This window comes from Tursiops truncatus, chromosome 9 (genome assembly GCF_011762595.2).
Source record: "Tursiops truncatus isolate mTurTru1 chromosome 9, mTurTru1.mat.Y, whole genome shotgun sequence".
Taxonomy (NCBI): domain Eukaryota; kingdom Metazoa; phylum Chordata; class Mammalia; order Artiodactyla; family Delphinidae; genus Tursiops; species Tursiops truncatus.
Window position 1 is genome coordinate 82,390,525 of NC_047042.1, and position 25,511 is coordinate 82,416,035.

Genomic DNA, 25,511 nt, shown 5'->3' on the forward strand with positions numbered 1-25,511 from the left:
CAAACTGGGCCCCCTGAGTTCCTCCCCCAGAATTTGCAATTGGAAGTGGATGCTAGTCACAATTTGGCTAGTGGTCCAAAAGAGATTTAAATTCGGGAATGGTTGGTGGCCATTTCCTATCATGAAGACTGCTGTGAGGTGTGGGAGAGGATGGGCAGTGCAGAAAATCTGCCTGTAACAACAGAGGATACATGTGCCCTGAAAGAAACACATACAGAGGTGAGGTAGAAGCTTCCTGGCTTCTACACAGTGCTCAAGTGATTCTCAAACTTGAACCTGCATCAGCATCCCTCATGTAGAGGCGTCCTTAAAACGCTGTTTTCTGGGCCCTGCCCCCAGAGCATGTGGTTCGGTAGGTCTGCGTGTGGCCCAAGAATCTGCTTTTCTAAGGCACTCCCGGGTGGTGTTGATGCTGTAAATTAGGGATTATGTGAGGACTCCTCCTCTGGGCTAGAGTTCCAGGGCCTCTGAGGGCCCAGCAGTTTCAGCCCCACCCTAGGGTTACATGAGCCTGTGTCTTTCTAATAAACTCCTCCCCCTCTTTTTTTTCTTAAATAGCTTTATGGAGATATAATTCATATAGGGTATAATTCACCCACTTAAAGTGTCCAATTCAATGATTTTTAGGAGATTCACAAATATGTACAGCTATCACCAATTTTAGAACAATTTTCATCACCTCAAAAGAAACCCCATCTCCTTTAGCTATCACTCCTCTCCCCATGCCCTTCTCTCCCCACCCTTGCCCTAAGCAACCACTAATGTATGTTCTCTACATAAAGATTTCGCTGTTGCGCACATCTCATATGAATGGAATCATATATTATATAGCCTTTTTTGACTGGCTTCTTTCACTTGGCATGATGTTTTCAAGATTTATCTACTCTGTAGTATGGGTCAGTACTTCATTCCTATTCAGATGCTTTGCTCATTTTAAATTGGGTTATCTTTTTTATTATTGAGTTATAACAGTTCTTTATATGTACTGGATACAAGTCTCTTATCCAATATGATTTGTAAATATTTTCTCCCATTTTGTAGGTTGTCTTTTCACTTTCTCGATGGTGGGAGCTGAATGTTTGTGCTCCCATTGAAATTCATATGTTGAAACTGTAATGCCCAATGTGATGGTATTAGGATATAGGGCCATTGGGAGGTGCTTAGGTCATGAGAGTGGAGCCCTCATGAATGGAATTATGCTCTTATAAAAGAGACCCCACAGAGCTCCGTAGCCCCTTGTGCCATGTGAGGACACAATGAGAAGTCTGCAACCCAGAGGAGGGTCCTCTCCCAGCCATGCTGGCACGCTGATCTCAGATGGCCAGCCTCAAGAGCAGTGAGAAACAAATTTCTGTTGTTTATAGCTGCTCAGTCTGTGGTATTTTGTTATAGCAGCTCGAATGGACTAAGACAGTGTCCTTTGAAGCACAAAATTTGTAAATTTCGATAAAGTCCAATTTATCTATTTGTTGTTTCTGCTCCTCATGCTTTTGGTGTCATTTCTAGGAATCCTTTGCCAAATCCAAGGTCATGAAGATTTACCCCATGTTCTCTTCAAAGAGTTTTATAGTTTTATATCTTGTATCCTGTATGATCAGGTGACCCAAGATGGCTGTTCTCTTGCTCTCTGTACATCCCCTGCTCCACCAGTCCCTGCCTCACCTACACCCTGCTTACATGACTGGCCCTCCCTCTTAATCATAGAGCCTAATTAGTAAATGCCTATGTACTTGCTCCTGGCCCCAGCTAGTGATTGTTCTAATCTTTAGATCAGAACTATCGCCACTATGTTAGTTTATCAAAGCGGCAGTGAGGGGCGTGCCCCACTGCTGGTTGCCCTGGCAACTGATGAGCCAACCTGACATCAATTCCCCCTATAACTAGTAATCTCCCTCTTCCCCTGGTAGTGAAGATCACTGCCATGTTCCGCCTGCCATCTGCTGGGCACGGTGGGGTGTCACTCCAGGACCTTGCTTCAGACATGTTAGCTCCCTGCTCCATTAAACCCCTGATGTCTCTTGTCACTGACCCCTGGCTCTTTTTTCTTCAGTCTTGAAGCTGCAAGACAGGGCTTGCAGCACTGCGGGGTGCAGCCCAACACATCCATTTTGAGTTAATTTTTGTATGTGGTGTGAGAACTTCATTCTTTTGCATGTGAATATATAGTTTTTTCAGCACCATTTGTTGAAAAGACGATTCTTTCTCCATTAAGCGGTCTTGGCAGTCTTGTTGAAAGTCCGTTGCTCATAGATGTATGGGTTTGTTTCTGGACAGTCAATTCTATTCCTTGGATCTCTATGTCTATCCTTGTGCCAGTACCACACTGTCTTGATCACCATTGCCTTATTTCATCTTATTCCATTTTATTTAATTTATTTATTTATTGACCATGCTCTATGGCTTGTGGGATCTTAGCTCCCTGACCAGGCATTGCACTTGCGCCCTCAGCAGTGAAAGTACAGAGTCCTAGTCACTGGACCACCAGGGAATTCCCACCATTGCCTTATTTTAAATTTTGAAATTGGGAAGTGTGAGTTCTCCTACTTTCTTCTTTTTTAAGATAATTGTGGCTATTCTAGGTACCTTAAAATTCAATATAAATTTTAGAATCAGCTTGTCAATTTCTACAAAGAACTCAGCTGAGACACTATAGAGATTACACTGATTCAGTAGATCAATTTGAGGAGTATTGCCATCTTAACAATGTTGTCTTCCAATCCATGAACATGGGATGTTCTTCCAATTAGTTAGATCTTTAATTTCTTTCAACAGTGTTTGTAGTTTTCAGAGTATAAGTTTTGCACTTCTTTTGTTAAGTTTATTCCTATTTTTATAAATAAAATTGTTTTTTAATTTTATTTTTGGATTGTTCACTGTAAGTATATAGAAATACAATCGATCTTGTATCCTGCAAACTTGCTAAATTCATTTATTAGTTCTAAAAGTTTTTTAGTGTATTTTTTAGGACTTTCTATATACAAGATCATATCATCTGCAGATAGAGATAGTTTTACTTCTTCCTTCCCAATTGGGATGCTTTTATTTCTTTGTCTGGCATCTATGCCAATGTAACGAATAAATGGTAAGGATCTAAAAGAGCCCATTTCTCACCTGGATGAAAGAAGGAAAAGATGCAGCACTGAATCTATGTATTATTTAAGAAAACCCAAAAGAGTTTAGTTTTGGAGGATGGAGGGAAAAAAGTGCCCACTGAACTGAGAAGGTATCCTGAGACCGAAAAATGATGCCGGTAGCTCCATATAATCAATGAATCAGTTTATCATACGGTAACTTACTCACAGGGTGGGATTGGCCAGATAACGATCCAGAAGCATTCACAGCTGCACTCCGCACCGCCAAGATGCCATTGGGACAATTTCATAATTAACCTAGGGTTAGGGGCTATACACTTGGAAACAAGAAGTGCATTCCTGAGCCAAGATTTATGAATAGGTAACTAGTCTCTTCGGTGCCGGGAATATAGCAGTGAAGGTTTTCATCACTGTTTGGGGACGAATAGAGCATAAAGGCCACCTAGACCTAACGATCATTAAACAATATCTATAACTACAAAGCCCTTGTGACAGAGAAGAGTTTACTATACAGGTCAGCCCTAGGTAGAGTCAGTGGAAGAATAGGAGGAATTGAATGGGCCCAAGATGGCATCAGTTATGCTAACAGCCATACAGTTTAGAGATGGGTACATAAACAGTATGTGATTCCTTCAAACTTTCTGTTACAATTTAATTCAAAGTTCTTCTGGGGACACAGTATTAAGGCAAGTACTGAATTTACATTCCTGATCCTGATGAAAGCCTTTTTAAATCCACTTGTCTTGAAATAGTGCTTTTCAAACTTTCCACTAAAGATGCCCTAAAGGGAGAGAAGAGGAAAAATATGAGGAGTAATCCTATACAGCTTATGATAACATGAAACAACTTTGAAGTTTTATGTTTTATCTTAAAAATTCATGCAGTTTTTATTTTCTATTCCAAGATAAAGTCAGTTCATTTTAACATTAAAATAATGCTTTTTTTCCAAGATAAGAAAGGAAGCCTTTACCATATGATCCAACAATTCCATTTCCAGGTATATAATAAAAAAAAAACCCTGAAAGCAGGAAGCTGAAAACTTATTTGTACACCCACGTTCATAGCAGCACTATTCATAACAACCAAGGGATGGAAGCAATCCAAATGTCCACTAACAGATGATTGGATAAACAAAATGTGGTGTACACATACAATGGAATATTATTCAGTCTTAAAGAAGAATGAAATTCTGACACATGATACAACGTGGATGAATTTTGAGAACATTAAGCTAAGTGAAGTAAGCCAGTCACAAAAGATAAATACAGTATGATTCCACTTATATGAGTATCTAGGGTAGTCAAATTCATAAAAACAGAAAGTAGAATGGTGGTTGCCAGGAGCTGGGCAGAAAGGGGAGTTGTTTAATGGACACAGAGATTGGCTGCACAACGATGTAAATATAGTTAATAGTACTGCTCTGTACACTTAAAAATGGTTAAGATGGTAAATTTTATGTCATACATTTTTTACCACAATTAAAAAAATAATTTAGAAATTTTTAAAAGTTTTAAAAGAAGGCCTTATAATTTGGTCAAAGGAAGCCAATTAGTATCGAGATTCAGCTAGAACTAAGTACACTGCCTTGGTTTAATTTACGGAAATATTTATATGGTCACCTTTTAATTAACCTGTAGGGACCTCTCTGCTCAGAGAATCATCCTAGTCCCCAGGTCAACAATAAACAGGAATTGAGACAAAGGAATAGACTGTATGACTCTCAGTGTGTTTCTGTCATGCCATGGGAGCCTTTCTGGGTCATCACCTATTGTCTTCCAGGATTTAGAATGCATTCTAGAATATTACTCAGCATAGGTGAAGGATTAAGCTTTATTAGGTAAAGGGAAGCCTTACAAGCCTGGGTCAACAAGCAAAGAGAAAGGAGGGGTCCCCCAGGGAGAGGTGTGCTAGGGTCAGTGTGCTCTGCTGGATCCACAGAATAAGTCTGTGTTCTGCTCTCTGTTCTACCTTGTTTTCACAGTGCTAATGAATCAAGGAGTGAGTTACCAAATTTCTGACCAAAAAAGATTACTGGAAAAAACAGCTTTTGGAGTATACCACTGCCTTCCCCAGGTTCACATAACAAATGTTCAAAGTCTTAGAGCTCATTTCAATTCTATGCGATAAACTTGCCCCGTGCTACCTTTGTGTATCCCCTTAATAACAGGTTCACCATGCCCTCAATGTCTATAGGTACCATGGACGGAAATATACAACAAAGAAAAGTCACCAATCAGAATTTTTTAACAAGAGAAGGGCCAGCAGCAATAGACCCTACCACAAAGAGAAAACCATGATGAAGCTACTTCCCATACATCCTGAAAATTCTTTCTACCCAGAAATAGCTGCCCACCAAATTTTTGGCAAATCTCCATCCTTGTTCCAAGAATAAATGATAGCAAAGCCTTACCTATGCTTACCACGTGCCAGGGACTGATCTAAGCATCTTACATACATTAATTCATTTAATCATCACACCAACGCTAGGAGGTGAGCACTCAATTTATGCCCATTTTCTATAGGAGGAAACTAAGGCATAAAAAAATTAATGAACTTGCTTAAGGTCAGGATAGAAAAACCAGGATTGGAACCCAAGCAGTCTGTCTCAGAGTCTGTGCTTTTAACCACCACGTTAAACAGAACTGAGACACTGGGCTAAATTCTGCAAGGGCCTTAAGTATGCATTGTCCTGGGACCTGGGAAGCCTTAGGGAGAGAAGCACCAATAAATGTGACAGGAAATAGGGTGTGTCCAGTAATAGAGCCAGGTGGGATGGGAGATGTTGGAGAACATTGGTGAGGGTAGAAGAGCAAAATAAATCGGGGGGAGTACAGTTGGGAGGGAGTTTTTCAGGGTGAAAAAATAGTAATAGAGGATTGTAAAGTCCCTTGGACTCTTTTTTTTTTTTTTCCCTTGGACTCTTAAAATAGCTTTATTGAGGTTAATTGACATTCAATAAACTGCACATTTAAAGTGTGTAATTTGATAAATTTTATGTGTACCCCCATGAAACCATCACCACAGTCAAGATAATGAAAATAGACATTATCCCCAAAAGTTTCTTTGTGGCCTTTTGTAGACCCTCCCTCCCTGCACTTCCCCCAAAACTCTCCCTCTGCTTGTCCATGATCTGTTTTCTGTAACTACAGATTATTTCACATTTTCTAGAATTTTACATAGTCTACAGTATTTACACTTTTTTGTCTGGTTTCTTTCACTTGGTGTAATTTTTTTTTTTTCCCTGTGCTGCACAACCTATGGGACTTTAGGCCCTCGACAGTGAAAGCACAAGAGTCCTAACAACTGGACCGCCAGGGAATTCCCTTGGTGTAATTATTTGGAGATTCATCCGTGTTGTTGGGTGTATTAATAATTTATTCATCTGATAAGGGACTTATATCTACGCTACGTAAAGAACCCTTACAACTCAACAATAAAAGACAAACAATCCAATTTTGCAAATGAGCAAAGGATCTGAATAGACGTTTCTCCAAAGAAGATACACAAATGTACATGGAAAGTTGCGTAACATCATTAGTCATCAGGGAAATGCAAATCAAAACGACAATGAGATATCACTTCACACCCACTAGGATGGCTATAGTTAAAAAGTCAGATAATAGCAAGTATTGATGAGTATGTAGAAAAATCATAACTCGCATACACTGCTGGTAGGAATGTAAAATGGTACAACCACATTGGAAAACAGTCTGGCAGTTCCTCAAAAAGTTAAACAGAGAGTTACCATTTCACCCAACAATTCCAATCCTACATTTATTCCCAAAAGAAATGAAAACATACATGTGCGTACAACTTGTACACAAATGTTTATAGCAGCATTATTCATAATAGTCAATATGTGGAGACAACCCAAATGCCCATCATGTGATGAATGAATAAATCAAATGTGATATATTCATGCAATAGAATATTGTTTAGCCATAAAAAGAAATGAGCGACTTCCCTGGTGGTGCAGTGGTTAAGAACCTGCCTGCCAATGCAGGGGACACGGGTTTGAGCCCTGTTCCAGGAAGATCCCACATACCGCGGAGCAACTAAGCCCATGAGCCACAAGTACTGAAGCCCGCTCACCTAGAGCCCACGCTCCTCAACAAGAGAAGCCACCGCAGTAAGAAGCTCGCGCACCACAACGAAGAGTAGTCCCCGCTCGCCATAACTAGAGAAAGCCCAAGTGCAGCAACGAAGACCCAACGCACCCAAATAAATAAAAATTTAAAAAAAAAAGAAAAGAAATGAGGTACTGATACATGCTACAGCATGGCTGAACCTTGACAACATTATGCTAAGTGAAAGAAGCCAGCCACACACACAAACACATATCGCATGATTCCATTTTTTAATGAAATGTTTTGAATTGGCAAAGGTATAGAGACAGAAAGTAGATTAGAGGTTGCCTAGGGCTGGGGGCAAAAGTTGGGGGGAAAATTGAAGGTGTGCAGGTTTTCTTTTTTTTTTTAAAGTTACTCTTTTTTTTTTTGCGGTACGTGGCCTCTCACTGTTGTGGCCTCTCCCGTTGCGGAGCACAGGCTCCGGATGCGCAGGCTCAGTGGCCATGGCTCACGGGCCTAGCCGCTCCGCGGCATGTGGGATCTTCCCGGACCGGGGCACGAACCCGTGTCCCCTGCATCGGCAGGCGGACTCTCAACCACTAGCGCCACCAGGGAAGCCCTTTTTTTTTTTTTTTTAATTTACTTATTTACTTATTTTGGCCTCACCGGGTCTTAGTTGCGGCGTGCTTCATTGTGGCATGCAGACTTAGTTGCGGCATGCATGCAGGATCTAGTTCCCCGACCAGGGATCGAACCTGGGCCTGCTGCATAGGGAGAGCAGAGTCTTACCCACTGGACCACCAGGGAGGTACCCAGGTTTTCTTTGTGGGGTGTTGAAATGTTCTCAAATTGATTGTGGTGATGGTTTGCACAACTCTGTGAGTATACGAAAAACCTTTGCCTTGTATACTTTAAATGGGTGAATTTTATGGTATGTAAATTATATCTCTCTAAAGCTGTTACAAAAAAATATTTTGTTACTTTTACTGATCAGTAGCAATACATTATATGAATATACTGCAGTTTTCTAATCAGTTTACCTGTTGATAGACATTTGGGTTGTTTACAATATTTGGCTATTAAAAATAAGGCTGCTGGGAGCTCAATATTAAGAAAACAAACAACCCAATCAAAAAATGGACAGAAGACCTAAATAGACATTTCTGCAAAGAAGACATACAGATGGCCAAGAGGCACATGAAAAGCTGCTCAACATCACTAATTATTAGAGAAATGCAAACCAAAACTACAATGAGGTATCACTTCACATCAGTTAGAATGGGCATCAACAGAAAATCTAGAAACAACAAATGCTGAAGAGGGTGTGGATAAAAGGGAACCCTCTTGCACTGTGGGTGGGAATGTAAATTGATACAGCCACTATGGAGAACAGTATGGAGGTTCCTTTAAAAACTAAAAATAGAATTACCATATGACCCAGCAATCCCACTACTGGGCATATACCCTGAGAAAACCATAATTCAAAAAGACACATGCACCCCAATGTTCATTGCAGCACTATTTACAATAGCCAGGTCATGGAAGCAACCTAAATGCCCATCGACAGATGAGTGGATAAAGAAGATGTGGAACATATATACAACAGAGTATTACTCAGCCATAAAAAGGAATGAAACTGGGTCATTTGCAGAGACGTGGATGGACCTAGAGACTGTCATACAGAGTGAAGTAAGTCAGAAAGAGAAAAACAAATATCGTATATTAACATATATATGTGGAATCTAGAAAAATGTACAGATGAACCGGTTTGCAAGGCAGAAATAGAGACACAGATGTAGAGAACAAACGTACGGACACCAAAGGGGGAAAGTCACAGGGGGATGGGGATGAACTGGGAGATTGGGATTGACATGTATATACTAATATGTATAAAATAGATAACTAATAAGAACATGCTGTATAAAAAAAAAAGAAAAGAAATGTGGCTAGGACAACAGTGGAGTTTATATTTTAATTTTATTTAAACATTAATTTTAAAATATGACATTTAAATGTTTGGAAAATATTTAAGTATGTTTGGAAAAAATCAAGTATATGAGTCAAATAATTTGATTATAAACTTTATGAAATCTAAATACAGATAAAGTCTTTCCAATCAATATTTAACATGTGTGCAGTAAGTGTAAAATGCACAACAGATTTTACAAACTTAATATGAAAAAGGTAAAATATCTCATTATTAATATATTAATTAATTTTAAAATGACAATATTTTTATATATTACATTTTAAAATATATTATTATAAGTAATTTCACCTGTTTCTTTTTACTGGTTAAAGGGAAAATTGGAAAATTTCAAATTACATATGTGACATTTTATTTTCATCAGAGAGCTAATTTAAGCTATTATTTAGATATTAAAGAGCAGACTTGACAAATCCCCCTATTCTGTAGGTACATGAATATAATTCTTAATGTTATTGACTTATGATGCTTTACATTAAAACAGAATAGAGTTTCTGGAAAAAATAAAATAAAATAAAGCTGCTGGGGACTTCTCTGGTGGTCCAGTGGTAAAAGAATCCACCTTCCAATGCAGGGGACGCAGATTCTATCCCTGGTCAGGGAACTAAGATCCCACATGCCGTGGGGCAGTTAAGCCCAGGCACCACAACTACTGAGCCCGCTCGCCCTGAAGACTGCATGCCACAACTAGAGAGAAGCCCGAGTGCCGCAACGAAGACCTGATGCAGCCAAAAAAAATAAATAAATATTTAAGAAAATAAAACCGCTGTAAGGAACTTCCCTGTTGGTCCAGTGGTTAAGACCACAAGTTTCCACTGCAGCGGGAACTAATATCCCACATGCCACAATCCCTGGTGGGGGAACTAAGATGCTGCATGTCACGTGACGCAGACCAAAAAAATAATAATAATAAAAATAAAGCTGCTATGAACATTGAAACATAAGTTTTTGTGTGGACACATGCTCTCTTTTCTTTTAGTTTAATATGCAGGAGTGAAATGGCTAGATCATGTGGTAGATGTATTTAACTTTTTAAGAAACTACCAAACTGTTCTCTATAGTGCTTGTACCATTTCACACTCTCACCAACAATTTATGAGAGTTCCAGTTCCTCAACATCCTTGTCAACTCTTGGTATGATCAGTCTTTTTAATCAGGCATTCTATACAATAATGGGTATGCAGCAATATCTCTTTGTGATTTTAATTTGCATTTCCTTAATGACTAATGATGTTGAGCATCTTTTCATGTGCTTATTTGCCATTCATATATCTTCTTGGAAATGTTTGTTCAAATTGTTGCTCACTTAAAAAAAATTGAGTTGTCTGTTCTTATTATTGAGTTTCCAAAACTCTTTATATATTTGAGACACGAGTCCTTTATCAGATATGTGTTTTGCAAATATTTTTTCCCAGTCTGTGGCTTGCTTTTTCATTCTTCTCACAGTGTCTTTTCAAGAACAGAAGTTTTAAATTTTGATGAAATCCAATTTATCAAAATTTTCTTTTATTGATTGTGCTTTTAGTGTCATATCTATGAAATATTTGTCTAATCAAAGATCACAAAGATTTTCTCCTATGTTTTCTACTAGTAGCTTTATAGTTTTAGATTTTTCATTTAGGTCTATGATCTATTATGACTTAATTTTGTATATGGTATGAGGTATAGGTTGAAGCTCATTGTCCAGCCTCATTCATTGAAACAACTGTCCTTTCTCCATTGAATTGTCTTTGGATATGTTTCAAAAATAAACTCTCTCTCTCTCTCTCTCTCTCTCTCTCTCTCTCTATATATATATATATATATGACAGTGTATATATATATATATGTGTGTGTGTGTGTCTGTATGTATACTCTATACATTCTTTTATAAGAAGTCTTAAAATTCAGTAATGTTAGTTTTCCAACTTTGTTATTCTCTTTCAAAGTTGTTTTGGCTATTCTAGGTCTTTTGCGTTTTCATATGAATTTTAAACAGCTTGTCAACTTCTACAATTTTTTTTCTGTAGAGCAGAGACAGAAATATGGCATATTAATGAAAAACCCAGGGCTCTGTTGTCAGTCTGCCTAGGTTCAAGACCCAGATTTACCTCTTCTTAGCTGCTTGACTTTAGGCAAGTTTCCTAACTTCTCTGCAACTCCACTTCTCATTCATAAAGCTGAAATAATGTTGCGATAAAAATAGAAGTCAGGGTTTTTTTTTTCCCTCCTCTCCTGAGAACAAGGAAAATAAAGGGAACAGTGAACAGGCTAGAGAAGAAACATAACCTGGACTGAAAGAGTTAATCACTCCTAGTTTTATTTTAACTGTCACTAATCTGTAGTGTCTGTAACTAGGTTTGTACTTCACAAAGCTAACCTCACTCCCTGACACTATGTAAATTACTTTCTGCACCTATCACCCCTGACTCTGTGTGAGTTACATCCTGTGCCTATCACTCCTTAACCTATTGCATCCCCGCACCATACATTCCCTACGTCCCCTTGTAACAGATCATCCCCTGTAGCTTTTGCATTTCAGAAAGAAGGTCACCAGCCGATAAAACAGACAAACGGACCCAATTACCAGGCTGCCGGACCCCAATTACCGGGCTGCCTGAAGCCAGCTATGACTGTTTTGAAATAATGCAAGGGAGAAAAAGAATGCAATACCTTCACTACTTTGATCCTTATCATATACCCTGGACTGCGAGCCCCACGTATAAAATCTTGTCCGTTTCCCCAAGAAGGCGGGCACAGTTCTTCAGGCACTAGCTTGTTGTGTCTTCCCTTCTGCCTGGCAGAAAAATAAAGCCATCTCTCTCTTGCTCCAAAATCTCTGCCTCCGTATTTCTGTTCGGCATTGGTGCACAGGAAAGCCAATATTTCGGCAACTATAATAATGTTAACAATCTCACTGGGTTGTGATGGGACTTAAGTGAAACACGGCATATACTGCTGAAAGACTGAAAATACAGACAACGGCCAGACCTTATATGATAACTGAACCCTGACCCACAGCAACCAGTCTAGGAAGCCAAACCACAACCTCTGCAGGAAATTGGCCCAGAGCAACAGTCAGGACTTGACCAAGTCAATGACTGCCAACTTCTCTAATTTTTGCCCTGGCTTCCAACTCAGGACCAAGCAGAGAAAGCCAAATTTGCTCCCCAAACCAATCACATAGGATACCCCATATCTAGTCAGCCCACCTCCAGCTTTCCCAGGCCAACAACCTCCTATCAGGACTTCCTCCACGTGTGCATCTTTACTCCTGTCCTGCCCCTAGGTTCTTCAGAACCACTTTTTTTTTTGACATGATATTTTTAAAAATCCTGATTCACACTGTAAGAAGTCGCCAATGATAACAGGTTTTTGTTTTTCTTTTAAGCAGGTTACCTTACAATCAAATATTTGTTGAACCCCCATGGCACCTCTTCAAAACTCTAGGACTCTCAGAAAAATGGAGCAAAGGCTACTAGTGTGAGGTCAGGGTTCAGGGTCTTAATTTAAGTTGTAGGGATGATGCAAACCAGCTGGGTAACCTTGGGCAAGTCACTTGACCTTTGTCCGAGTTTTGTTTCTTCCTCTGCAAATTGGGGAGAGGGAACTAAATAAGAACTTCTCAAAATTTAGTGTCCACCACCACCTGCGTGTAGTGGAGGGGGCATTGGTGCGTGTGCCTGTTTTAAAAATGCAGGTTTCTGGCCCAACCAGTGGTTCTAACTCAGTAAATCTCGGGTAGGGTCCTATCTAATTTTTAACAAGCACCTAGCTGATTTTGATGCTGGCGATCCTTGTGCATAATTTGAGAATCACATGAGTAAATGACCATTTAGGTTCCTTTTGGCTCTGGTGTACGTAATTTAGGTGGAGTTGGAGAGGAGAAGTCACAGGGCTGGAGCGTTGGGGAGGGTAAAATCGTTCAACAGGGAAAATGTTGATGGGGAGTCTTTTGTATCAATATTCCGCTTTTGAAAGCCCCCACGAATCTAGTCCAGAGAGACTTGGGTTCTGCGAGGAGTTCTTGCAAAGGCTGTTCTATTCTCCACTAGTCGGCATAAAAAAGCACTCCTGAACTTCCCAGTCCCGTGCCCTGCATTTGAATACACCAGAGATGAAATACGACGTGCAAAATCCTTCCTTGTCCTCCAACTCCACAATTTCCCCACGACTCGCTTGGGGTAGGACGGGACAAAGGAGGATTTGCCCAGTTTGTGGTCTTGTCCTCAAAACCGGATTAAACCCAGGCCACTCCCTCAGCGCTCACAGTAAAATCCTCTTAATTGTGCAGTTGAGACCCCAGCTCAGTGTAGCAATACCGCCCTCTCGCGGCGGAGAATGGGACTCCACCTGGCGAGGAGAACAAACGCCAGGGTCGGATACAGCCCCAAAAGACTCAAAGTTCGCCTGGATCCGAGGGAGGGGGAAGAGAAGGAGGAAAATAAAAATACCACCAGAGCTCTTCGTCGTCTCTTTCTAATTTACCATTCCTTTCTGCCTGCCAAAGCCAGTACTCCCACTTACCCTTGCCCACTATTAATAACTTTTTTCCTAATGCTTTGCAGTGTACAAGGTGTTTTCACAAACATCTTGTGTAATACATTCTCACTTCTTTTGACATCACCCGCCCGCCTTCCAGAATGAGAAGGAAAAACTGAAAACTAACAACCTATGTAAATGCCTTTCTTGTATTTTGCATAAAGGTGGACCTGACATCCCCTTATTCTTGGATTGCAGGACCTTGAAGCTGACTTTGACCCCTATAGGAGCCCATTAAATTTGTTCTGCTGTGTGGTCACAAATGGAACCGTAAACATGCCAGGGCTTGGTCACAAGGAGAAAAAGCAAAGCATATGGCCAAAGCAGCACAAGCCTAGGTTCACACTATTTTTTTCTTTCATCAACTCTTTAAAATTAATCAAATTAAAATAAACATAGGGCTTCCCTTGTGGCGCAGTGGTTGGGAGTCCGCCTGCCGATGCAGGGGACACGGGTTCGTGCCCTGGTCTGGGAAGATCCCACGTGCCGTGGAGCGGCTGGGCCCGTGAGCCATGGCCGCTGAGCCTGCGTGTCCGGAGCCTGTGCTCTGCAACGGGAGAGGCCACAACAATGAGAAGCCTGCGTACCCGCCCCTCCCCCACCAAAAAAAAAACCATAGAGGAGACCTTCAAAATGACAGAGGAGTAAGACGTGGAGATCCCCTTCCTCCCCACAAATACATCAGAAATACATCTACATGTGCAACAACTCCTACAGAACACCTACTGAATGCTGGCAGAAGACCTCAGACCTCCCAAAAGGCAAGAAACTCCCCAAGTACATGGCCGTGTGGCTAACAGGGTCTCGGTGCTCCGGCTGGGTGTCAGGCTTGTGCCTCTGAGGTGGGAGAGCCGAGTTCAGGACATTGGTCCACCAGAGACCTCCCGGCTCCACGTAATGTCAACTGGCGAGAGCTCTCCCAGAGACCTCCATCTCAACGCTAAGACCCAGCTCCACTCAATGACAAACATGCTACAGTGCTGGATACTCTTTGCCAAACAACTAACAAGACTGGAACACAATCCCACCCATTAGCAGAGAGGCTGCCTAAAATCATAATAAGGTCACAGACATCCCAAAACACACCACCAGACGCAGTCCTGCCTACCAGAAAGACAAGATCCAGCCTCATCCACCACAACACAGCACCAGTCCCCTCCACTAGGAAGCCTACACAACCCACTGAACCAACCTTAGCCACTGAGGGCAGACACCGAAAACAATGGGAACTACAAACCTGCAGCCTGTGAAAAGGAGACACCAAACACAGTAAGTTAAGAAAAATGAGAAGACAGAGAAACACACAGGAGATGAAGGAGCAAGGTAAAAACCCACCAGACAAAACAAATGAAGAGGAAATAGGCAGTCTACCTGAAAAAGAATTCAGAATAATGATAGTAAAGATATCCAAAATCTTGGAAATAGAATGGAGAAAATACAAGAAACATTTAACAAGGACCCAGAAGAACTAAAGATGAAACAAACAATGATGAACAACACAATAAAAGAAATTAAAAATTCTCTAGATGGAATCAATAGCAGAATAACTGAGGCAGAAGAACAGATAAGTGACCTGGAAGATAAAATAGTGGAAATAACTACTGCAGAGCAGAATAAAGAAAAAAGAATGAAAAGAATTGAGGACAGTCTCAGAGACCTCTGGGACAACATTAAATGCACCAACATTCGAATTATAGGGGTCCCAAAAGACAAAGAGAAAAAGAAAGAAACTGAGAAAATATTTGAAGAGATTAAACTTGAAAACTTCCCTAATATGGGAAAGGAAATAGTCAATCAAGTTCAGGAAGTGCAGAGAGTCCCATACAGGATAAATCCAAGTAGAAACACACCAAGACACATATTGATCAAACTATCAAAAATTAAATACAAAGAAAAAATATTAAAAGCAGCAAGGGAAAAAACAACAAATAACGCACACAAGGGAATCCCCATAAGGTTAACAGCTGATCTTTCAGCAGAAACTCTGCAAGCCAGAAAGGAGTGGCAGGACATATTTAAAGTGAAGAAAGGGAAAAACCTACAACCAAGATTACTCTACCCAGCAAAGATCTCATTCACATTTGATGGAGAAATTAAAACCTTTACAGACAAACAAAAGCTAAGAGAATTCAGCACCACCAAACCAGCTTTACAACAAATGCTAAAGGAACTTCTCTAGGCAAGAAACACAAGAGAAGGAAAAGACCTACAATAACAAACCCAAAACAATTAGGAAAATGATAATAGGAACATACATATCGATAATTACCTTAAATGTAAATGGATTAAATGCTCCAACCAAAAGACATAGACTGGCTGAATGGATACAAAAACAAGACCCGTATATATGCTGTCTATAAGAGACCCACTTCAGACCTAGGGACACATACAGACTGAAAGTGAGGGACTGGAAAAAGATATTCCATGCAAATGGAAATCTAAAGAAAGCTGGAGTAGCAATACTCATATCAAATAAAATAGACTTTAAAATAAAGACTGTTACAAGAGACAAGGAAGGACACTACATAATGATCAAGGGATCAATCCAAGAAGAAGATATAACAATTATAAATATATATGCACCCAACATAGAAGCACCTCAATATGTAAGGCAACTGCTAACAGCTATAAAAGAGGAAATCGACAGTAACACAGTAATAGTGGGGGACTTTAACACCAATGGACAGATCATCCAAAATGAAAATAAATAAGGAAACACAAGCTTTAAATGACACAATAGACCAGATAGATTTAATTGATATTTATAGGACATTCCATCCAAAAACAGCAGATTACACTTTCTTCTCAAGTGTGCACGGAACATTCTCCAGGATAGATCACATCTTGGGTCACAAATCAAGCCTCAGTAAATTTAAGAAAATTGAAATCATATCAAGCATCTTTTCTGACCACAATGCTATGAGATTAGAAATGAATTACAGGGAAATAAACGTAAAAAACACAAACACATGGAGGCTAAACAATATGCTACTAAATAACCAAGAGATCACTTAAGAAATCAAAGAGGAAATCAAAAAATACCTAGAGACAAATGACAATGAAAACACGACGATCCAAAACCTATGGGATACAGCAAAAGCAGTTCTAAGAGGGAAGTTTATAACTATACCTCAAGAAACAAGAAAAATCTCAAATAAACAAACTAACACCTAAAGGAACTAGAGAAAGAAGAACAAACAAAACCCAAAGTTAGCAGAAGGAAAGAAATCATAAAGATCAGACCAGAAATAAATGAAATAGAAACAGAAAACAATAGCAAAGATCAATAAAACTAAAAGCTGGTTCTCTGAGAAGATAAACAAAATTGATAAACCATTAGCCAGACTCATCAAGAAAAAGAGGGAGAGGACTCAAATCAATAAAATTAGAAATGAAAAAGGAGAAGTTACAACAGACACCGCAGAAATACAAAGCATCCTAAGAGACTACTACAAGCAACTCTATGCCAATAAAATGGACAACCTGGAAGAAATGGACAAATTCTTAGAAAGGTATAACTTTCCAAGACTGAACCAGGAAGAAATAGAAAATATGAACAGACCAATCACAAGTAATGAAATTGAAACTGTGATTAAAAATCTTCCAACAAACAAAAGTCCAGGACCAGGTGGCTTCACAGATGAATTCTATCAAACATTTAGAGAAGAGCTAACATCCATCCTTCTCAAACTCTTCCAAAAAATTGTGGAGGAAGGAACACTCCCAAACTCATTCTATGAGGCCACCATCACCCTGATACCACAACCAGACAAAGATACTACAAAAAAAGAAAATTACAGACCAATATCACTGATGAATATAGATGCAAAAATCCTCAACAAAATACTAGCAAACAGAATCCAACAGCACATTAAAAGGATCATACACCATGATCAAGTGGGATTTATCCCAGGGATGCAAGGATTCTTCAATATATGCAAATCAATCAATGTGATACACCATATTAACAAACTGAAGAATAAAAACCATATGATCATTTCAATAGATGCAGAAAAAGCTTTTGACAAAATTCAACACCCATTTATGATAAAAATTCACCAGAAAGTGGGCATAGAGGGAACCTACCTCAACATAATAAAGGCCATATACGACAAACCCACAGCAAACATCATTCTCAATGGTGAAAAATTGAAAGCATTTCCTCTAAGAGCAGGAACAAGACAAGGATGTCCACTCTCACCACTATTATTCAACAGTTTTGGAAGTCCTAGCCATGGCAATCAGAGAAGAAAAAGAAATGAAAGGAATACAAATTGGAAAAGAACAAGTAACACTGTCACTGTTTGCAGATGACATGATACTATACATAGAGAATCCTAAAAATGCCACCAGAAAACTACTAGAGCTAATCAATGAATTCAGTAAAGTAGCAGGATACAAAATTAATGCACAGAAATCTCTTGCATTCCTATACACTAATGATGAAACATCTGAAAGAGAAATTAAGGAAACACTGCCATTTACCACTGCAACAAAATGAATAAAATACCTAGGAATAAACTACCTAAGGAGACAAAAGACCTGTATGCAGAAAACTATAAGACACTGATGAAAGAAATTAAAGATGATGCAAACAGATGGAGAGATATACCATGTTCTTGGATTGGAAGAATCAATGTATAGTATACATTGATTGATACAATGGTAGTATAGTCAAAATGGCTATACTACCCAAAGCAATCTACAGATTCAGTGCAATCCCTATCAAACTACCAATGGCATTTTTCACAGAACTAGAACAAAAAATCTCACAATTTGTATAGAAACAGAAAAGACCCCAAACAGCCAAAGCAATCTTAAGAAAGAAAAACGGAGCTGGAGGAATCAGGCTCCCTGACTTCACACTATACTACAAAGCTACAGTAATCAAGACAATATGGTACTGGCACAAAAACAGAAATATAGATCAATGGAATGGGATAGAAGGCCCAGAGATAAACCCACGCACATGTGGTCACCTTATTTTTGATAAAGGAGGCAAGAATATACAATGGAGAAAAGACAGCCTCTTCAATAAGTGGTGCTGGGAAAACTGGACAGCTACATGTAAAAGAATGAAATTAGAACACTTCCTAACACCATACACAAAAATAAACTCAAAATGGATTAGAGACCTAAATGTAAGGCCAGACACTATAAAACTCTTAGAGGAAAACATAGGCAGAACACTCTATGACATAAATCACAGCAAGATCCTTTTTGACCCACCTCCTAGAGAAATGGAAATAAAAACAAAAATAAACAAATGGGACCTAATGAAACTTAAAAGCTTTTGCACAGCAAAGGAAACCATAAACAAGACGAAAAGACAACTCTCAGAATGGGAGAAAATATTTGCAAATGAAGCAACTGACGAAGGATTAATCTCCAAAATTTACAAGCTGGTCATGCAGCTCAATATCAAAAAAACAAACAATGCAATTCAAAAATGGGCAGAAGACCTAAATAGACATTTCTCCAAAGAAGATAAACAGATTGTCAACAAACACATGAAAGGATGCTCAACATCACTAACCATTAGAGAAATGCAAATCAAAACTACAATGAGGTATCACCTCACACCAGTTAGAATGGCCATCATCAAAAAATCTACAAACAATAAATGCTGGAGAGGGTGTGGAGAAAAGAGAACCCTCTTGCACTGTTGGTGGGAATGTAAACTGATACAGCCACTATGGAGAACAGTATGGAGGCTTCTTAAAAAACTAAAAATAGAACTACCATATGACCCAGCAATCCCACTACTGGGCATATACCCTGAGAAAACCATAATTCAAAAAGAGTCATGTACCACAATGTTCATTGCAGCTCTATTTACAATACCCAGGACATGGAAGCAACCTGAGTGTCCGTTGACAGATGAATGGATAAAGAAGATGTGGCACATATATATAATGGAATATTACTCAGCCATAAAAAGAAACGAAATTGAGTTATTTGTAGTGAGGTGGATGGACCTAGAGTCTGTTATACAGAGTGAAGTATGTCAGAAAGAGAAAAACAAATACCGTATACTAACACACATGTATGGAACCTAAAAAAAAAAAAGGTTCTGAAGAACCTAGGGGCAGGACAGGAATAAAGACTCAGACGTAGAGAATGGACTTGAGGACATGGGGAGGGGGGAGGGTAAGCTGGGACAAAGTGAGAGAGTGGCATGGACGCATATACACTACCAAATGTAAAATAGATAGCTAGTGGGAAGCAGCTGCATAGCACAGGGAGATCAGCTCAGTGCTTTGTGACCACCTAGGGGGGTGGGATAGGGAGGGTGGGAGGGAGACGTAAGAGGGAGGGGATATGGGGACATATATAGCTGATTCACTCTGTTATAAAGCAGAAGCTAGCACACCATTGTAAAGCAATTATACTCCAATAAAGATGTTTGAAAAAAGGAAAAAAATAAACATAGAAAAATGCACAAATCATAAATGTACAGTTCAATCAATATTCACAAGGTGAGCACAACCTTGTAACCAGCACCCAGATCAAGAAACAGAACATTATTAGCATTTCCCTAATGCTCCCGTCCAGTCACATCTCAACCCCCGGGTAACCACTATTCTGACTTTATTTTTTGGCCGGGCAGCACACTGGATCTTAGTTCCGCAACCAGGGATCAAACCCATGCCCCCTGCAATGGAAGCACGGAGTCTAAACCATTGGACCACCGGGGAAGTCCCACGCTGATCTGACTTTTAACATCATAGATTAATTTTGTCTGCTTTTGGATTTCATATAAAAGGAACCAAACAATATATACTCGTGTATATGACTTTTGCTGAAAGTTGTGAAATTAATCTATGTTGTTGCATAAGGTTCACTCTCATTGCTTTTATATATATAAACATATACATGTATAAGTGAACCACTTTGCTGTACACCAGAAACTAACACAACATTGTAAATCAATTATACTTCAATTTTTGAAAAAAGAATGCTTCTATGAACATTCTTCTACATAGTTTTTGGGAAATGTAAGTACACATTTCTGGGTACTTCTTCTGACTTTATAACTAAAAGTGGAATTGCCAGTTTGTAGGGTTGTTTTCACTGATACTGCAAACAGATTTCCAAAGTGTTGTAGGTACTAATTTACATTCTCATCAGCAATGTATGAGAGCTTCTCTTGCTTCATGTTCTTGGCAACCTTGGTATATTGTTTTTCATTTTAGTCATCCTGGTGGGTGGGTAATGGTATTGCCTTGTAGTTTTAATTTACATTTCCCTGACGACTAATGAAGTTGAGCACCTTTTCATGAGCTTATCAGCCATATGGTTTGGATATCTTCTTTTGTCAAGTGCCTATTCAATGCTTTTAGGCAAACAATTTAAGCCTAAATTTACTTACCCTGAGTGATAAGAGCATTGTTCAGTATTCAGTTTAATTTCCAAAAAGCATGTTCTATTCATGGGCTACATTGAGAGATGATCCTTATACCTCTGTGCTACTTACATGATGTCATTTGGTTAATACAAGCACTCTGAAAGTAGAAGGCTGAGGTTATGCTCGTTTTACAGAAGAGGAAGCAGTCTCTGGGAGATTGTGACATGCTCAAAATAAGTGGCAGGACCAAGATCCTCGATAAAGATTTTGCTGTTTCCTGGCCAAATGCTCACTCCACTATAGTGGTTTAATCTCCCCACCTATTATAACAAATATTTTGTATCACCGCCCCCCTATACTACAATGAAATTAAATCTACAGATAATTTCAAAAGATAATCAGTTTGTTGCCCCCATGGTATAAAGGAGAAATAAAAGAATAATGGCTTATAGTAAATAATTACTATAATTACAAATAAAATAAGAATTAATAATAGTATAATTACAAATGAAACAAATGTTCAAGTACAACTATACTAGAACATGTAATGAAATAACAGATGCTTAAAGCAGACTCACTATAAATTCAAACAGCCACAAATAAAGACAAACACAACTGGTTGTACTGACAACTCTAATCCCATACATTGCTGTCCCTGGCATGATTTTCCAAATCGGTGAACAACTTCAGACAAAATTCTGAACAAAACAAAGTACCATCTGGGCTTCCCTGCTGGCGCAGTGGTTGAGAGTCTGCCTGCCGTTGCAGGGGACATGGGTTCGTGCCCCGGTCCAGGAAGATCCCACATGCCGCGGAGCGGCTGGGCCCGTGAGCCATGGCTGCTGAGCCTGCGCGTCCGGAGCCTGTGCTCCACAACGGGAGAGGCCACAACAGGGAGAGGCCCACGAACTGCAAAAAACACAAACAAACAAACAAAAAAAACAAAGTACCGTCATCCCTTAACTTACATAGTTGTATTCCTGAGAAATTCACTGTACGTTTAAACCATGTAAAAAATATTTTGTGTTTATATACAAAAGGGAGTTAGGCTTTAGACTCAGATACCTTTGGACAGTTTTTCAGCTGCGTGAGTACTGATACATTCAAAAGTTGGACAGTATGCAGGACACGTCTTCATTTTGCGGGATTGTCACGTTCATTGCAGGATAACTTAGCGGGCCTGGCCGTGCCCTCGAAATGGCAGTAGTGTCCCCCAACTATTGTGACAACCCAAAACTTCTTGAAGCAGTACTGCTCGTCCTGAGGGCATTATACTACACGCTCTGCATGGCACAGGCCCGGGCTTAAATTCGGAGTGTGACCAAAAAGCTGGGCTTTGGACTGGGAAAGACCTGAGTTCAGTGGTCAGCCATTCATTCTCTGTAAGACCCTGAGCAAAGCCACTTAACATCTCTGAGCCTCAAGCCTCCAGCTGTGGGGCTGGTCTCTGCCTCCCACAGCAGGAGCGGCAGTTGCTATGTCTCCCTTGAGCACAGCTGTGGCAGGCTGTGTGGAGAAGGCTTCCATCCCTCACACCCCATCACTCAGCCCTCCAGTCCACCCACCACCCCGCGTTGCAAGGTTGACCGGTTACTTCTGCATGTCGTTCTTTTTTTTTTGGCCATGACATGTGGCCTGCAGGACATTAGCTCAGAGTCCTAACCACTGGACCACCAAGGAATTCCTATATATAGTGCTTTTGATCTTCCCGGTCCCTGTTGATAAGTACATTCAGCAGTAGATGCTATGGAAGATATTAGCATGTCTCTCAAAAAGAAATATCAAAACACATATCTATTGCATCAGTAGAAAATACTCCTTAAGGCTTTAGCTATGAAAAAATACACTGTTTGACACTTTCCCAAGTCTAATGAGTTACCTCATCCTGGTCAAAATCTTGGTAAATGTAACCCCTTCCCATGGAGATCCCAACCGCAGCCCTTGCTAACACATGCCTTTTTGAAATTGGTGATAATTGGCCTACTTGAAAAATAGAAATCAGATTAGTGAGGGATATCACAGTGGATTCAAAAGTATTACTAAAAAAAAAAAACTAAAGAAAAAAAGTATTACTAGAGCTTAAATTCAAAGGCACAAGGTACAGCATATGAACATAATATGAATGTATATGAATTATACTGGAGTATAGATTTTTTTAAAATTTAATAATATGGGCTTATGCAAATATAAAATTAACACATGTCAAAGACTTTATTCAACTTATTGATGAATGAAAAAAACCATTAGGATGTTAAAATTCAAAGGAGAATTTAACGCAGTAGACAGTATATTTTTAGAGCTCTATGAACAAAAATCATTTGCACAGCTATGGACAGGAAGCATTTGTATTTCTCTCAATTTTCTACAATTTAACTTCTACCTCTACAGGTTGTAAAACCAACCAACCAAACAAACAAAAAAACAAAACCAACCCTGGTGTTAATTTTCTGCTGCTGCTGTAACAAATTACCAAAAACTTGGTAGCTTAAAACAACACAAATTATCTTACAGTTTAGTTGGAGTATCTTACAGTTGGAGGGCAGAAGTCCAAAATGGGTTTCACGTGGCTAAAATCAAGGTGTCAGCAAAGCTATGTTCTTTCTGGAGGCTCTAGGGGGGGAATCCGTTTCTCTGCTTTCTCCACCTTCTGGAGGCTACCCCAACTCTTTGGCTTCTGGTCCTCTTCCTTCATCTTCAAGGCAGTAATGGTTGGTTGAGTCTTTTTCACTCTGCAGCACCCCAGGTTCTCTGATTACATTGTCACATCTTCTTCTTTGACTCTGACTCTCCTGTCTCCCTCTTTCACTTTTAAGGACCCTGGGGATTATACTAGGCCCACCTGGATAATACAGGATAGTCTCCCCATCCCGAGATCCATCAATGGTGCTAACGCCTATGAGAATCAGATGATCCCTGAAGAGTCCACAAGAGACCACACCCTGTGGTCCACTGGAAGGACGCAGTTCACTGAAAGGACACAGTCCACTGAAAGGATGCTCAATAATCTCTTTTGTCTTTTTCCCAGTCTTGGAAAATTTTTCCTGATGATGCCAAGGCTCATAACAAGGGTGACTATGCAAAACACAAAATCAGGCAACCCTGGAATCATGTTCCTGAGCAGGGAAGCAGCTGCCCCTTTAATCAGGCCGTGGTCACTGGTTCTTGCCCAGCTGATCTGGCTTGTTTCCCTTGGCCTCTGCTAGCGTTTGAGTTTTCCAGTCCTGGTTACTGATTGATCAAATTTCCTTTCCTCAGCCCTGGAACCGAGCAGTAACATTTAGTCCATAAACTGGGAAAAAGTTAGAAGGTGACAAAGAGAAACGAGGCATATAGGTAGGGCACAAACAAAGCCAAACCTTAACCACTTTATGGTTTTGTGTCGACCTGCATTGTCCCAGGGCTGGGACAGGGAGTGGGCGCAATAGACAGTGGGGTAGAGATGTCTCTCCACACTGCCCTCCTCCTCCCACCCATTTGGCTCTCATGGAATGAGGGCGAGCCAAGAACTCCCCTGTAGTAAGTCCAAGATGTCTTCATGCTATTAACTAAATGGTCACAGTGAACAGGAAGTAGCCAGCCACTCTTGATCAATCCAACAATTTTCAAACTACTCTTTTTGTTGTTGTTGTTTGTTTTTTGTGGTACGCGGGCCTCTCACTGTTGTGGCCTCTCCCGTTGCGGAGCACAGGCTCCAGACGCGCAGGCTCAGCGGCCATGGCTCACGGGCCCAGCTGCTCCGCGGCATGTGGGATCTTCCCAGACCGGGGCACAAACCCGTGTCCCCTGCATCGGCAGGCGGACTCTCAACCACTGCGCCACCAGGGAAGCCCCAAACTACTCTTGATCAAACTCCTGCTTAACACTGAATTTTCACATTGCTCAGTTAGTTATTCATCTTCTCTCTCTAAAGAAAATCCTCTTAAATAAATGGCAATCAACCAAGACAGAATGAGAAGCTGCCTGATGGAGGCCAGAAGGTCACTTCATTCAAAGCCAAAGTAACTCATTCCTTCCCTGAGCAAAATCTGATTGAGCCTTTGCTGGGTGCAAGGTCCTGGGTCAGGCTCTGCTGGGAGTACAAATAAGTCCTGCCTTCAAGGAGCTTCCAGTCCGGGGGGTGGAGAGGTAAGGGTGAAGTCGCATGTCCAAAAGCATAAAAAGGGAAGAAAAGGATTCCAGAGTGAGGGGACAGCAGCAGAAAGCACAAAGATGTGGTCACAGCGGATGCGTTCTTGGCTGGGAACTTCAGATAGAAAGAAGTTCAACCTATTCGCTCAAGCTCGGGAGGAACGGAACAATGCCATGAGAGATGAGACTGAAGAAAGGCAGGAGGATCAGATTATTGCTTGTGTACCCTCAGCCTTGGGTTGAGTCCTTCATTCACTAGATATTTATTTAGCACTTTCTATGCTCCCAACACCAAGTCAAGCACTTCTAATGGCTCTACCTTCAATAAGCCACAGTCTAGCGAGGGGAAAGAGCTATGCAAATAA

The 25,511-nt window shown here is 40.2% G+C and overlaps 1 long non-coding RNA gene across 1 annotated transcript; it reads right to left on the reverse strand.

Moving 5' to 3' along the window:
• Positions 1-852: 852 nt before the first annotated feature.
• LOC141279569 (uncharacterized) lies at positions 853-24,485 on the reverse strand. The gene is made up of 3 exons (XR_012334064.1): positions 23,528-24,485; positions 21,735-21,927; positions 853-3,873 (listed from the first exon to the last, which is right to left on the reverse strand). It is a non-coding gene; the product is annotated as an uncharacterized lncRNA (long non-coding RNA).
• Positions 24,486-25,511: the final 1,026 nt, after the last annotated feature.